This window comes from Cornus florida, unplaced genomic scaffold (assembly GCF_030987335.1).
Source record: "Cornus florida cultivar Cherokee Brave unplaced genomic scaffold, ASM3098733v1 CherokeeBrave_3.0.0_Hap2_Chr04, whole genome shotgun sequence".
In the NCBI taxonomy this organism is placed as follows: Eukaryota; Viridiplantae; Streptophyta; class Magnoliopsida; order Cornales; family Cornaceae; genus Cornus; species Cornus florida.
Window position 1 is genome coordinate 15416371 of NW_026775574.1, and position 12204 is coordinate 15428574.

Sequence of the window (12204 nt, forward strand, 5' to 3'; positions counted from 1 at the left end):
GACGTCAAATCACTCTCTCTGGTCTCTTCTTCTCCCGTTATCGTGCTAATATATCTTTTTTTATATATATAAATAAAACGTATTAGAGAGTTATAGAGATATAAGGAGTTTGGTGAGATAAATTAGTTTTTTTTTTTTTAAATTTAAATTATTTAACAAACTTTATCACAATCACCCATTTAAATTAAAACAGAGATAACCATTAAATTATATTAAGTAAATAAATATATGATATAAATATATATATATGTATTTTACACGGGTCTTACACTAGATGACAATGTCAGCAAATCCCACAGAGCACGGTTATTACGTCAAACTATGAGATATTATTTTTTTTTTTGGCAATTATCGTAGACATAACGAGTCCAAGTTGAATTGTAATTTACATTACTTGTTCTACAAGTCATCAAGTTCAACAGGGATTCCACAACTAGAAAGGAGTTCAAACTTACTATACTTGAAGAGTTTGTGATGAAAAGGGTAAGGACACTACATTAGGAAGAAATATGAACAAGGTTGGATATTCTACACTTTTCATGTTAGTTTACAATTTCCGTAGAATGAACTAAGGTTGGAAGAATTCGAATTATTCAAATCTGCCAACCTTGAACCGGTTCAGCTTCCTTGAACCGGTTCAAGATGTTCAAGTTTGATACATTGCCAAACTTGAACCAGTTCAGCTTCTTTGAACCGGTTCAAGAACTCCTATTTGCAACACAACTTCAGTTTCCTTATTCTGAATTGTTTCCAAGTTGGTCTAGAATTGTACCAAATCCTATGCACGAAATTTACCTTATTTTCAGAGGGATTATGTCATTCTATACTCTATATAAACCATGTCATATACATTGGTTTATTGACGGCTTTTACATTATAACTCAAATATTATTCAAAGTCTTAGGAAATTTATTTCTCTCAGAAAATCAAGATGATTTTTCTGTTTTCTTTCTAGAATATACACTTAATCACCTAGTTAAGTTAGAGTTGTAGTGTTCAATTCATGATCGTGATCATACAGTCGTATTAGCATCGATCAGACAAAATAGATCTTCTTCTACATCATTCAGACGATTGAAGAACAGAACTAAACGTAGTAACACTTTGGAAGGATTGGAGCATTTGTGGAGTGCTGTCTGATCTACCTACTACTCTTTTACAAATATCAAGTGTAAGCCTGAGATCAAGTTGCTGTTGAACGGGGAGTCGCAAAGCCAGAGGATCGTCAGCGGTTGGTGTGGTGTAGAACGATAGGGTGTGAGCCAAAGTCAAAGTTCGATATACTTTATTTCAAGCATAGTGGATTGGTTTATTTTGCACTGCACAAGTCCATGAGGTTTTTCCCATTACAGTTGACGTATTTTATCAACTAGGGTTTCCTCGCTAAAATCCTGGTGTCATCTCTAACTTTATACTTTGCTTTATTTTATTGCATGCAATTAATCGTTTATCTGCTAAAATAAGTAAAGTTGGTAACGACACAGATCTGTCTTTCAAAACTTAAAACTTTCCTATATATATTCTGCTGCGTACAACTCACAATTTGGTATCAGAGCCAATCTCCATACATTGAGTTGATCCATGTTGGAAAGTTTAGCGTTGTTTTCAAAAATTGTGTTAATCATGTCTTATGCGTTGAAAGAAGGCGGTTCTAATCAACGTGGTCCTTTATTTGAAGAAGATAATTACAATTTTTGAAAATCAAAGATGAGAGCCTATTTGCAAAATTCTGGTGGTAAAACTTAGGTAATAGTTGAGTCCGGCTATACACCTCCAACAGTAGATACAACTGTGGATGGTAAAATAGTCAAAGAGTTAAAAGATACTTTTGTTTTTACTAATTATTATTTCTGTTGTTCCATCTGAATATGCTAGAATTTCTGATTGTAAAACTTCTAAAGAAGCTTGGGATATTTTGTACGTTACTTATGAAGGAACTTCAAAAGTGAAGTTGTCCAAGATTCGGTTGATTTCTCATAAATTTGGCAACATTGTGATGAAAGAAGATGAATCATTTTCTGATTTTTATTCAAGTCTTCTCGAAATAATTTCTGAACTGCGTCACTTAGGGAAAAAAAGTTAGTGATAAAAAAATCTATGAGAAAATCTTAAAATCTTTACCTCAAAAATTCCATATTAGGGTTGAAACCATATTTGAACATTGGGATTTGATTACTTGTCAAGTTGATGAGATGGTAGGTTCATTAAAAACTTTTGAGATGCAAAATTTTGATTTAAGTCAGAAGGATAAAAATCTTGCTTTAAAATCTACACAGGTTAAGAATTCTGTGAATGATGACTCTGATCATGATATTGCATTCTTATCAAGGCAATTTAATCAGATTTTGCAAAGGCAATAGAGGAGAAGGAATAACAACATGGCTAATCCTCAAAATTTTGACAAGACGTCAAAGTTTAGGTTTAATGAGAAAAAAATAAAAGAATCAAAAGAAATTGAATTTACTTGCTGGAATTGTGGTGGCAAAGGTCATACATCCAATGTTTGTCCTAGTCCTAGGAAAGAACAAAAAGATAGGAATAAAGGAAAAGCAATGAAACTTTCTATGATTGAAAAGTCTACTTTAAGTGATAGTGATTCTCCTCAGGATGATACTAATGATTTTTCTTATGTTGCTTTTCTTGATAGGGGTCCTCATATTGTTCATTTATCTGACTCTGACAATTCAGATAACGATGACAGTGAAGTTCATGATGAACAGGTTGAAGAGGATGAAAAAGGACGATGAAAGACTGAAAAAGATGGTTAGAGAAACCATTGATACCAAACAGGCAATCAATAAGCTAACAAAGGAGCTTATCCAAGAAAAATGAGAGAATAAAGATCTAAAGAAATAGATTGATGAAAGCAAAAGGAAGGCTGTTGAAAGTGAGTTTGTCATCATTGAGCTTAAGAAACAGATCATAATTCTTGAGGATAAGGTAAGTGTTGCTAACTCATTAAAGGATTGTCTTGCTTTGAAAACTGATTATCTTGAAATTGAATTGAAATTTGAAAGAGATAAACTGAAAGGGTTCAATATGAGTCAAAACAGTTTGAATAAGATAATCAACACGGGTAAGGATGTGAATGATAAAATAGGGTTAGTGTAATACCCCTAATTTTAAAAGGATAGTCTCGGTATTTATTTATTTATTTTAATTGTATTTTTAATTATTTAATTGATTATTTGACTAATTACTTATGTGTTTAATTGAATTAGGTATTACTTGGTTATTTGATTATGTGTCTATGTATTATTTGTATTTGTCTATGTGTTAATTGTTTAATTAGATTATGTGCTTAAATAATGTTTTGATTAATTGTAAATTAAATGTTTTCTTTTCTTTTATTATTTTATTTTATTTTTCTTTTATGGTTATGATTAGTAGTAATGGGCTAACCAATTGGATCACATGGACTACTTGGATAGGAGGTTGGATGTGTATAGATTATTACCCATGGATAGTTGTGTATGTATATATATAGATATATATTATATACATATATAAAAAGAAAAGTAATTTATTAATTACTTTTATGGTAACTTGGGTAGTAATATTTAATCTGATGTATATGTTTTATATTTAAATAATAAAAATATACATAGATTTGATACGTGTTATGTTTTAAGTTACTTTATAATATTATGGTAACTTAAGTATTATTGGATAATCCATTAATAAATAATGGAATATGTATAATTTATTTATTTAATAAACATATACATAAATTATATACGTAACATATTTTACTTACCTTTTTAATATATATAAAAAGGAAAGTAATTTATTAATTACTTTTATGGTAACTTGGGTAGTAATATTTAATCTGATGTATATGTTTTATATTTAAATAATAAAAATATACATAGATTTGATACGTGTTATGTTTTAAGTTATTTTATAATATTATGGTAACTTAAGTATTATTGGATAATCTTATTAAACTATATTCCTAATTTCTTATCAAAAAAAAGTATTATTGGATAATCCATTAATAAATAATGGAATGTGTATAATTTATTTATTTAATAAAGATATACATAAAATATATACGTAACATATTTTACTTACCTTTTTAATATTTTAATATATATTTTTTTTAAGTTGACTTAGATTTGGAAAAGGATTAGGGTTATTTTATTTAGCCTATAAATATATAGCTATAGGTTGTAAAAGTGGGTTAGAAATATTCACGTGATATATTCTAGAGAGAGAGAGAGTTAGAGAGGGAATGAGGAAAAAAACCCTGTAGAGAGAAGATCAAGGAAGAAGAAGTTTAACTTTCGATCCGAAAGTTTAATGCAAGTTCTTCTTCTATCTCTTTCCCTTTGATTCGTGTTCCTATGCATGCTTAGGAAATTTCAGGATTTATTAAACACATAAAATTAAATAATTATGCGTGTTTAATTGGATTAGAACATAGGTTTTTTGTGATACCCCTCGGATCCGAGACACGGGTTGATCAGGCCCAGGCCCAAACCCGAGGGAATATCAAACAATTAAAGTGTTTTAAAGCGAACACAGATGACAAAATGAAATAATAACGATAGAATAAAGCTGAAAGAAGTATTAATTATAAAAACCTTCATGTATAACTGAATAATAAACTCCAATCCTCCAAAACTTTAAGGTTACAACTTGGGAATCTACTAGTGGACCCCTAACCAAAAGTTCAACTGAAACCGAAAACTGAAAATAGATAATGCTAAAAACATCGAGAGAAGTCCTACGTAATCAGATGAATGTGAGACTGTCCTCGACAAGCACGATCAAGCTCTAAGGCTGGAACCGTCATGTACCTGAAAAGAGTAATAAAGAAGTGGGTCAAACCCACGAGCAAGTTCTAATCTAACTGCAATCCATACAGTGACCCGATACGCAGATACACCGTAGACACCTCACAATATCTATCTAGTCCATACATATAAATATATTCACACTAAGGGACATTCACTGGTCTATAATAGGGGTCTCAACCTGAATAGAAGGCAACATGCGAATACGCACCCAAAGGTAGGCATAAGTACCTAGACCTAATAGGGTACACCTCAACCTATTACAACCAGCTACGCATCCAATGCATATACGCACCCTAACCAACAAGTCTGAGACTCAAGCTCATCTTGTGGTACCATAAAGATATATATAAAGTCCTTCCAAATCCAGAGTATGTCGTTCAAATATTTATTGAACTGACATACAATAAACCAACTAGTTAGTCACTCAACTTATTCAGTTGATATGACTCAACTACTATCCAATAATCCAAGAAGTCACTCAACTTAGTTGCAGTTGATTTGACTTAAACACAATTAGGTTTCAATATTTATAAATCCATTCCTTTAATCCGTTAGGTTAGATTTAGGCGTTTTGAGCTAAACCGTCCCTAGTATGTCACCGTCTCATACCGGTGCATACAATCCTCCATATCCAGGAAAATTACAATGTATACATAATAAACAAGTAATTTACAGTCCAAAACCACTATCCAAAATAATTGCAGAAATATGTTTAAAATTTCAGCAATTTATATCCGAGCACTTAACCATATAGTTGTAAGAAATGCTTTAATAAATCAACAACTAACATCCAGAGCATGCATAGATCCAATTTAATATATCAATGACTCTATCATGCATTTAAATAAATTCTATAATCATATTATAGTCCGATACATTGCTAAAATAATTGCAGAAGATTGATTAATGCTTTAACAATTTAAAACCAAGCATTAATCCATATAGTTGCATAAAAGATTTAATACTTCAACAATCAGCCTCCAAAGTATGTATAGATCAACTTCAATACATCAATGACCCTATGATGTATTTAGAACAATTTTCCAAACATAATAGATCACACTGGAAAATTCAAAAAAAAACTTAAGCATTTAAATCATCATCCATCTATTAACCGTATACAATGTGCATAAATTTTATACGGTTTGTTCCGTTAATTTAGAATTAAAATTTAATCAATTTAGGGTCTTAATAACACCCAAAATTCATTCCTTAGTCCCTCTATAAAGTTCCAAATCCACTCAAATACTCTCCATGCTCCAATAGTGTTAAACAGTACGTAGAAAAACTAAAAAAAAATATCAGAATGCAAAATTGAAGATGGAGCCTGCTCCAAATTTTGGGAGCAAGCTCTTTCAGCTTAGACCCGACTCTAAGAGTCCTTGGAGCCGGCTCTACTTGTGTGGGAGCCGGCTCCCACATCCATGGAGCCGGCTCTCACCTCCTTTGAGAGCCTTCGTCCCCGTTCTGCTCCGTTTCAGTCCGTCTGCTCCCTCTCTGATCAATTCCTACCACTCTGTTGGGTTCTAAAACTAATCTTAGGATTCTTAATTGAGTCTAGAAGCATTCCCAAGGTTGTTTACAATAACTGGGACCAATTACAGAGGTTAGATTTAGCCATTAAGCTAGTATGTTTACAGTACGAAATTTAAACTAACTTGCAACATCCATTCCATTCCAACTCCTCTGTTCCTCTTCACCCCTGAACCTAAAGATCTTATATCATCATAGTAACGTCCCCATGATTTATTTACAGAGGTTAAAGGCAATTACAGAGACTAAAATTGCTTAACAACATAACATGCTTAAAATAGAAAACTGATCAAGACTTGAAACAAGCTTGCACGCATTATACCAGAATCAAATTTAACAAGTAAAGATCATCAATATATTATATAGTAAGCATGTAAGTTCTAATTTAATAATTAATTAAACCCTAGAGATTATCTAGGTGCACAGAACACAAACCAGAGGGAAAGCGGAAGAGAAGAACTTGCCTGTACAGTTTTATAAACAAAACCTTGTCGCCGTTGTTCTAAGCTTCCCGGCAACCACTGCAATATTGTCTAACCTCCTAATACTTCTGCCCTTTCCTTTTCCTAGGTTTGGCCTTGAAACCTCAGTCGAGAAGTCACAAACTTGCTCTGTTCTCTCAAACCTCATTCTGTATCTCACGTCTTTGTTATGTCGCTCCGTTTCACTGTGTTGTGAATAGGGTTCTTAAAACCCTAGGCAACCATATGACCTGTATATTTATAGGCAATTCCAAACCTTAATTCTAATTAAAACCCTAGACTGTAATTTAATCGGCCCATAGAAAACCTAGGTTATAATACATAATTAGGGGTGGCAATTCGGGTTCGCGTGTCATAATCGTGTCGTGTTGAAGTAGGGGTATAACACTAAATAGGTCAACCCGAACACGACACGATTAATAATCGTGTCACATATCCTAAACCCGAACACGACATGTTTATTAAACGGGTAACACGACACGACACGTGTAACCCGTTTAATAAACGTGTCGTGTTAGACACACCAAACACGACGTGTTTAACGACCTATTTAACATGTTTACCGTTTAACTTGTTTAACCCGTTTAACCTGTTTAACATGTTTAACCCGTTTAACCTGTTTAAAGTGGCTAAGGCCCAAAGATTAAAATACTAGCAAACATCCAAAAGAGAGATTAAATGCCAAAGATAAAGATTAAGTCACAAGTCATAAGTTACAAACTGAAATAAAGATAAGTCATAAGTTATTACAGACCGAAATAAAAATATTTAATAGAAATGTCAAGTAACATGCAATCTTCTTAAAAGCCAAAAATCCACAACTCAAAAACTTCCTTCTGGAATTTGCATGCACTCTTTTCTGAAACACCCAAAAGTAGAAATTCCTACAAAATAGGTAAGTGTAAAATAAGTTTAGATAATAATAATTAAAAAAAAAAAACAGATTGAAATATAAAAGATTGCATATAACAAATTATGTGAAAAATAAAACAAATGTAAAGGGCTTTTTTACCTAGCTGGATTTTAATATTCGGTCACGCTAACACTGGTGGAACATTGGCCTTCAACAGGGTCATCATTGTTGATATTAAGTTTCATCACATTATCAATCAAGTCATCCACTTGAAGCTTCATTGTATCTATAGTAAAACATACACAAAAAATTTATTACTTCACTATTTTCTGCAATAATAAAAATATAATTTGAAATTTATTATAAGTTATTTACCTTTCAAACCAAAAAGCCAATCCCTCGTGCATACCAAAGCCTCCACATTTTCTGGTTTAAGTGTACTACGATATTGATCAAGAACCCGACCACCAACACTAAACGCAGACTCAGAAGCAACTGTAGTGATTGGAATGCTCAATATATCACGAGCCATTTGAGCAAGCACGGGATACCTAAACTGATTGGCTTTCCAATAGGTAAGCACGTCAAGGTTCGCATTCCTATTGATTTTTGGTTCATCTAAATAGAGTTCCAACTCTGATTTTTGGGCATTTCCAAGCAATTTATCATTCTCAAATGAGTCAAATTCCTACATTTCAGTAATTAAGAAAAACAAATAGATCAATCAATGCTAAAAGTAGAAAAATAAATAGATGTAATGAATAAAATAGGCATTAAATGAATTTAATATCTCACAAAAGTATTATTCACCTTCATAACATCAATGAACTTTTTAGTTAACTGTCCTTCATCAACTTGCCGGTTCCCACTTTCATCATTTGGTGAAGATGTGGATTTGGTGGTACAAGCCATAGGAGAATTCAACAAATATTGATCAAAAAGGTTAAACAATGCATCACGAACTAGTGTGCTCTTAATGTTGTTATCACCATTAAGCTTGTTATAGCTAAAAATAACAAACCCAAGCTTGTATCTAGGATCTAAAATCACAGCAATAGCAAGAATCATGCTATAATCAGACCAATACTTTGCAAACTTTGAATACATTTGAGTTGCCATCTTGCTCATAAACTGATCCTTACTATCCATTTTCTCTCGCAATGTCAATTGAACCGAAAACACAGATGGAAAATACAAGTTTGCTGTAGGATACTTGGATCCAGAAAAGATGTTTGTAACATCATAAAAAACAGTCAAGAACTTGTAAATCTTTTCTATCCTACTCCACTCCTCTTGAGATGGGCAGAACTTGTAATTTGAATCACTCAACTGCAAATGACAAAAAGCCCGACGATAATAAATGGCTGACTCAAGCATAAGATATGTCGCATTCCATCTTGTAAGAACATCTTGCCTTAACCCTCTTTTACATTCTAAGGAAACATGAGAGACACATTCCAAGAATTTTTGTTTCCTCATTTGAGAACCTTTGACATATTTAACACTCTCACGAATCTTTATGATAGATTCATCAACCTCTTTTAACCCTTCTTGCACTATCAAATTTAAGATATGTGCACAACAACGAATGTGAAAAAACTCCCCACCACTTAATAAAGCATCATTCAAATTGAGTTGAGACTTCAGCAATTCAACAAATGAACAGTTTGAAGAAGCATTGTCTAGAGTAATTGAAAATAGTTTCTTTTCAATCCCCCATTCAGTTAGCAATGTATAAATCTTTTCTGTCAAAGCAACACCATTGTGTGGTGATGGCATGTAAGAGAAGTTCAAAACTCTTTTTTGTAAGCGCCAATCCACATCAATAAAATGTGCAGTAAGAGATAAGTACCCATCAGTAGTCAGAGAAGACCACAAATCAGATGTTAGAGAAATCCTACCATTTGTTGATTCCAACATATGTCGAAGCCTACCCTTTTCATTTTTATGCATCCTTAATATGTTAGCCTTGGCTGTGTTCCTACTTACGGGCTGAGCCTCCTCATTTAAATAACGACACATGTTTCTAATGCCCTCATATTCAACAAATTGAAATGGTAGATCATGCATAATGATAGCAGCACTCACTAACTCATGAAATTTATTAAAATCAAACTTAGAAGCACGCATAGATATGGATCCAGATGACTGAGATAAAAGCAACTGACCTATGTCCCGTGTATCCCTCCTAACACACGAATCTATATGCCTCTTTAAATTACCAGTGCCATACCTGCCCTCCGCAATATACTCAGTCCCACACTTTTTACATCTGCATCTTCTTTTCTTGTCCTTGCTGGGTGGAAGTATATCATAGTGCAACCAAACTTTTGATGTGAGTTTTCTTTTGCGCTTCGAGTCCTGTTTCTTTTTCGGTTGCACTTGCACATCTGCATTTTCATTCTGATCCACTTCAAGGTCAATTAAATCAAGATCATCTTCTGATCCACTTTCGTCAAGTCTCATGGCAGAATCCATCTAAATATTACCAAAAATAAATAAATAAATCAAACATATATAATAATTAATAAAGAGGATATATATAATAATTAATCAAACAAAAATTAAACAACTTGACCTATTCACCCCCTTTAAATTATTAAGTGTGAATCACAACTTAATCAACATAACAAAATGTTCGACTAAGACGATAAGGGTGCAGGATACAATAAACGTTTTATAAAAAGCATTATTGTGTTACGGTTCCAATGTTTCTATGATTTTATTAATAAAAAATTGTTGTAGTGCAAAGTTGAATATGTCTTGAAAAAGAACCCACAATACCCTCTTTTCTTTCATGATTTTATTTCCCAACTTTTATTAATATAAAATTGTTGCAGTGTTTGCATTGTCTTGCTCTTTTATCTTTCATGATTTTTTTTTTTCCTTTTATTAATATAAACTATATCATTCCAGTGGAATAAAATTGGTCCGTTTAGATCTTCCTAGTCAAAGTGCCGCTCATACTCTCTACAATGAGTTGGCAATTTTGAACTAGTCAAACTGTCACATAGTTGAATATCTATTGACCTACATTACAAGTAAAAAACTTTAGTGGTGGTAGAGTTTGAATTAACTTAAACTTCTATAAATAGTAATTTGTAAGTGTCAATTAATTAAAAATTATATCATTTTTTTTAGATATATATTATTACTAATTAATTCTTTATTATTCTATTATTTATTTTATTATTTTACTAAATAAGACAAACGACGTAAAGCCACGTTCGCCTTAACAAAGCCCTTAATTAAGATATGATTGTCTCCTTAGAATGAGACCAAAGTGAGAATAATTGTAGATTCTGTAAATTAAACTTTTGACTTTGATCATAATAGTGGTAGTATTCGAACCATTTTCCAATTGGAAATTGTCCCCCTTGGTTCAAATGAAATAAGCTTACCAATTCAACTCCAGTCAAGCTTTGACTTTGATCAAACTACTACTACTACCTACTGCACTAATAAATTGATGTCACAACAACTGAAGGCGATCTGAAAGAAACAATAATAATGGAAAAAAATAACAATAATAATGGAAAAAAAAAATAACAATAATAATGGAAAAAAAAAATAGATAAAACTTGTTTAAAAGTAGATCTGAAAGAAAAAAAATTAAAGAAAACTTGTTTTCAAATAGATCTGACAGAGGAAAGACAAAAAAAATTGACCTCTTGTTGTTTCAGAGTAGATCTGAAAGAGAGAAGACAAAAAAATTAAAGAAAAGTATAAAACTTACTTCGTGTTCTTCGCTGGTTCGCTCGAAGTGTAGACTGTAGTGTTCTTGAACTTCTTGGTCGCTCGAGGTGTGCTGGTGTGGTGTGGATTTGAGAGAGAGAAGGAGTTGTCTGGGTTGAATTTTTCAGAGAGAGAGAGAGAGAGGAAAGAGGAGAGACCGAGAGACTGAAGAGTGAACCGTGATTCTGTGAAGCACTGAAGGCGCCGCGTAAGGTAGTGTTCAATGATTTCAATCTGTTGATATAATTTGTATAATAGCCTTAATAGGGTTTCTTGTGTAACAATAAAATGACCAAAATGTCCCTAATAATCAGGTCAAAACAGGTAACGGGTTAGACGGGTTCATGGGTGATTAAACGGGTTAAACGGGTTGAGCCACATGAACCCGAACACGACACGTTTAACTAAACGGGTTATTCGTGTCAACCCGTTTACGACACGAACCCGTTTATGGTAAACCCATTACCCATTTAACTCGTGTCGTGTACGTGTCGTGTTGGCGGGTCGTGTCGAACTTTGCCACCCCTATACATAATAGATACCTGTATGCCGTCTCTAAAAAACCCTAATTAAAAAACCGTATTTAATTCCTTATTTATCTTCATTACATAATTAACTTATTCAAAAACAACTATTTATAAATAATTCAATTAATAAAAACAATAATTAAAACAATTACTTCAATTAGTCACATAATTAAATCAAATACTTTAATTAAAACAAATAATACATTTAAATCAATTAATTCAAATAATTTTAAATAAACAAGCAACAAAACCATTTAATTAATTAAAAATAC